Here is a 5,025-nt window from a genome sequence, read left to right as displayed (position 1 = left end):
ATATGTTCTGCATAACCACTCTTTATACAAGTTGAAATTTGGTTTTAGAAAAGTGTTTCTGAAAGCATGTTGGAGCACAGCTCAGTGACAAACTTCTGCAAATTATGTCACAGGCATGTAAAACACAATTTAAACTATGATCCAGAAGGTTTCATGACACACAGAACTAGCTAGCTCCAGAGTAGGCACGCACAGAGATGTCTCATTCCATGTGTATAATAAGTATCTTGAAGGAAAAGTGAGAGAAGGCAAAGTCTGTATTCCTTTGGGATGTCCGGAATCACCACGTTCCACAGACAAAAAGCCATTGACCATGCAATGACCACAGAACTGCTGCACAGAAACGTGGCAGGAGTAACCCTGGACAAGGCAAACCTCCACCTGGCACAAAGGGGACAAAATATTTCTAGGAGAATTTGATTTTAAAATTTCAGTGATTTATTGACTCTGCTCATAGGTTTCTCCATAAGTCCCAGGAGAGATGGATGAGCGAGCAGAGAGGAGGTAAAGCTGCCAAAAGGTGCATGATAAGTACATTTATCACGTGGGTTTGCAATTTATCTTATATGTCTTAAATCTTCCATATAGCCCCCATTTGTAATCACCATGTGAAAAATTAGGGAGGCATGTGATAAATTAAGTTGTGAATTGTGATTTCTAATAAGTTAATCATTTATCCATGCAATTTAAATTTAACTTCTAATCACATCTAGTCTTTCAGGACAAAAAAAGACCAAACAGAGGAAAAAACACAAGAAAGACCAAAATGAGGCAAAGTAAAGACAGAAAATGTTTTATCAATTTAAATGCCTTTTCATAACTTAGTTTCTGATCCATTATTTCAGAAAACAATAATTTCAACTTGTCAGCTGAAAGGATTCCAGAATCTCTGACCGCAGGAGGAATTTTGTGACCAAAAATGAAGTATCTCTTAAACCAAACTGCCTTTAGGTAGTACTATCACATTACTGGCCCGTTAATCCATTTCCTCAGGACTTAACACATTCCAAAATGTCTTAGCCATTTCATTTTAAGATACCATCCAATGAAAAGTTTCTTTTTTCTTTTATTAACCACAGCTATCCTGGAATCATTAAGAATGTATCTATCTATCTCAATACATCTTGTTCTTAAACTTACACACTGGTACTAAATGCACACTAGCAACCCAGTATTTAGCTGAAAGTACTGTATCAAAATAAAAAAAAAAAAAGCTAAGTGTTTAACTAGTTTGGATAAAATCCATTATTTTCATTAATGGATCTCATTTTTATTTTATTGGGGTTTTTTACTATCAGATTAAAAGCACATTTTTTATTGTTTTTCCTAATGCAATTCTGTGTGATGTGCTCAGAATGAATGGAATAGTTATTGGTTTCTTTTTTTTCCTCTTGCTTTTTTATCCTGGTCCTATTCCTATTGTTTACTACTTTTCACATTAGTCTGATACCATTTACTGTGTACACAAGTGCACATACACTGAGTATACATATGTATAAACACCTTTACACACATATATATACACGTGTGTATATACATATATATATTCTTTTATAAATCTCTTGTAACTTGCATTGTTTCTATTGTTGGAAAGAAGTAGAATTGCTCTAAATAAACTGTTACCAAACTGTGATACAAGCTTTTGCAGTATTTACAAATTTTAAACTATCCTAAATTATTGAGCCAATTTCCTCAATGAAATTAGGTAAATTCATATTCCAAATCACAACAAGAATTTGAACTCCATCTGATACTTAAAAGACATTGAAATATTACAACCACTTGTTTAAATATTTGGGCCATGTAAATTCCAGGAGACTTAAGTGTAGAGTTTCCAACATAAATAGTCATGACTGTCATTCTTGTAGGTGAAAGTAAAGTATGAGATGACAGAGAGAAAATTCCTTAGAGCCAGAGACTGCTCTTGATTCCAGCATAATTTTTATGTGAGTTTTGCTATTAATTTCTATAGAAAGATTCAAACATAAAATCTATAAGGTGCAATGAATATTAACGTAATTCTTTGCCCAATCAGATAGTTGTTTATAGAATATGAAAGTTTCCTATAATCCTTCTTTGCTGCATCTCCAAAAAAGAGTGAGTTTTATCCCTGAGCCTGATACCCAGGTACAGTTGTGAGTTGTGTAGACAAACAGTAGTACACGAAGAAAAAACATGTGTAGGGGAAAAAAAAATCTCAAATTACTGTCTACAAGAGCAAAATCTAGGCTTCAGGAAGGTGGCTATAATTGCACACAAAACATGGAGCAGGGCCAGTCTATGCCAATTAAACATTTGGTCTGAGTTGCTTATAGTAACTTTCCCATGACTACAGTTTCTATTTCTCTCATCATCATAACTAATTGAGAACAATACTTTGCATTCCTCAGAAGTTACAAAAAAACCTCTCTTAGTGAAAGTAAAAGTTATTATTCAAAGCTAATAGAATAATCAGTATCACTAAAGATTAATTACTGCTATTTTAAGGCCTTCTGAAAGACCAAGAATATGATATGCACTGAGCACATACAAGGAAAACAAAGAATTTAAGATAGAATCACCATATTTACAGGTATTGTGACTCTTCCTATTAAATGGACAAATAATCTCAATTACACCATTGTTTTCTACACAACAGACTCATAACAATTCTTTTCAGAGTTTAACTTTCATGAATTGCTGATAGACCTTTACTTACAGTATTTAAGGAATAAACAAGCAGGAAAAAGCAAATTGTTAGTTGCACTTACAGACTGACCACTTTGATAACATGGTGAATGTACTGTTACTTGAGCAATCAGGAGGTTTTACCTTTCCCCACATTTTCAGCCTGTATCAGGCTGCACACATCTGCATCACAATATATCATGATTAGACTTCCAGTATCTGAACTGCCAAAAGAGATGAGCTGTGGAGCTGTTTTAACAGTAGCCCTCACCCTGCTAGTTTTGTCACCTCCAGGCAGCACTTTTTAAAGCATGGCTCTTTTTCCCTTTGGGAGAAGCCAGGCTAGAAACTAAGCCCACCACTTGGCTGGCCACAAATTATTATCTGGAATTCCTTTCTGAACTTGATACTAGGTGACTCGACCTCCAAAGTCAAGTTCTACTTACAGGTTCAGCTTACTGCTCATGCTCGTGAAGCCTGATTTATTTTTACCACATCTCAACCTACCAAAACATGTATTGTTTATTTGACAGAAAAAATAAGGCACTTGCTGTCTGTTCCTGTGCTTCTTAGAAGTTGCAAGCAATACCATCTGGAGCAGACTATTAGCTGGAAGGTTTCCAAAAGGTACTCCATTCATTTTCTAGGGAAAGAGGTCTTGAGTCGTGCACAAGATGTTTTGGCTATATGGCAACCAATGAAATAAGATCTTATGAAGCCACAAAGTACTAAAATAAATGACAGTAGGATTAAAAAAAATTTAAAATATACTATTTACCTCTTTGTCCACTAAAGGCAAGGGGACTTTTATGATTGACACTATTTTGGCTAATATTGTGTGCATCTTGAAAATCTCACCCAAAAGACTTTATTGTACACTGTTGACAAAACTTAGAATAGAAACAATATTTTGAAGCTCAATCACATTTTTCCTGCTACAAACTGGCAATGGAAACAGGTTTCTTAATATGTTCTGGCAGTAGGAAATCATGATCAGATTTCAACCCATAAAAGTGGTTTAAGGCAAAAGGTTTTAAAAGAGGAGAAATCCTAAGTCAGCATCATGCTGCTGTGGTAATAGATGCTATAGGAAATGCACAGGTTAAGACGTAGATTCAAGTATTTCTTGCTAAATGAAGAGAGAAATTATTCTTTCCCCTTAATTTTGGACATGTAATACAAACACCATGTGGTTTAACCTAAAACCCCAGGTTTTCTTTAGGGACTATTTGTCTCTCTTTGGAAATCTCATTTCAGACACTTTGGCAAGTTTGGGAGCTGTTTTTCAATAGGATTATACTACACATATAGAGTCAATCCAGACCTATCCACGGAGCTGTCCCACAAAGGGCTCCAGTTCCAAGGAATGAGTTCCCTCTAACAGCACTGGTTTCCATAGCAGGAGACAAAATACCACTAACTCTTGTGCTGAAAGTCAACAGTTACAAAATATGAGTTTCTTTATCACTTTCTATGTACCCTTTGAGATGTCATGGAAAGGGCTCATCTCTGACAAAGCTGAGAGCTCAGGGAGGTGTATCACTCTGGCCATGCCTATAAAACTCCAGATAATTTTTCTTTTTTTTTTTTTTTAGTTCTTGCTTTTGAACCTGGCAGGGAATAAAAAAGGTTCAATGAGAGCTCCTACGTTTCTCTTTACCCATTGTCTACAGAGGAAAGAAAGGAAAAGAATTTCCTCAGGCTTTGCAAGAACTAATGACACAAGAAAACTGATTTGCTTTCTCTTATGAGAAAAGCATAAGTATTATAAATCAGAAGAGAATTCTGCAGATTTATGCAGCAAAAATATGATATGAAACAACCCTGGTGAATGTACAGGCGTTGTATAGATATCTGAATATTCTTGCTATGGACTGATCCTCAGTTCTGGACTGGCGGATGATTCGAGTTTGGCAGATGTTTCATGAATTTCCTTTCCTTGAAAAAAGAAATCAAAATCACCATGTCTGGTGCTTGGTATGTAGGTCTTCTAGCTTTAGGAAGCAGTGGCAGCAATCAATTTTACCTCAGCTATTAGTGTGTAACTCAGTCCAAATCCCACATCCGAATGATGGCAACGTTTTCATTAAAAACAAACAAAACCACCACAATGAAAAAAAACAAAACAAACAAAACCCACCAAAGCAAAGCCTGAGTTCATAGCAAGATAATACTAATGTGGAAAATCCAAATCTTTAGAAATCAGGAGATACCAGGACTAAGATTGCATGTCATCTTGCTTCAGTTTGGTGTGTTTGGATACAGCCTTTAATTTTGTGACCTCATGCTACCCTTCCACGCTGTAGAGTGTCCAGGAGGTTGGTTTTATACCAAGTTTGTTATGTGCAATGTACACAT

At 35.7% G+C, this 5,025-nt stretch overlaps 1 long non-coding RNA gene across 1 annotated transcript; it reads left to right on the top strand.

Moving 5' to 3' along the window:
• Positions 1-1,571: 1,571 nt before the first annotated feature.
• On the top strand, positions 1,572-3,426 carry LOC137480956 (uncharacterized). The gene is made up of 2 exons (XR_011003210.1): positions 1,572-2,572; positions 3,201-3,426. It is a non-coding gene; the product is annotated as an uncharacterized lncRNA (long non-coding RNA).
• Positions 3,427-5,025: the final 1,599 nt, after the last annotated feature.

Source organism: Anomalospiza imberbis, chromosome 12 (genome assembly GCF_031753505.1).
Source record: "Anomalospiza imberbis isolate Cuckoo-Finch-1a 21T00152 chromosome 12, ASM3175350v1, whole genome shotgun sequence".
In the NCBI taxonomy this organism is placed as follows: domain Eukaryota; kingdom Metazoa; phylum Chordata; class Aves; order Passeriformes; family Viduidae; genus Anomalospiza; species Anomalospiza imberbis.
The sequence above is the reverse complement of the archived record's forward strand: the minus strand, read 5'-3'. Positions and strand labels throughout refer to the sequence as shown.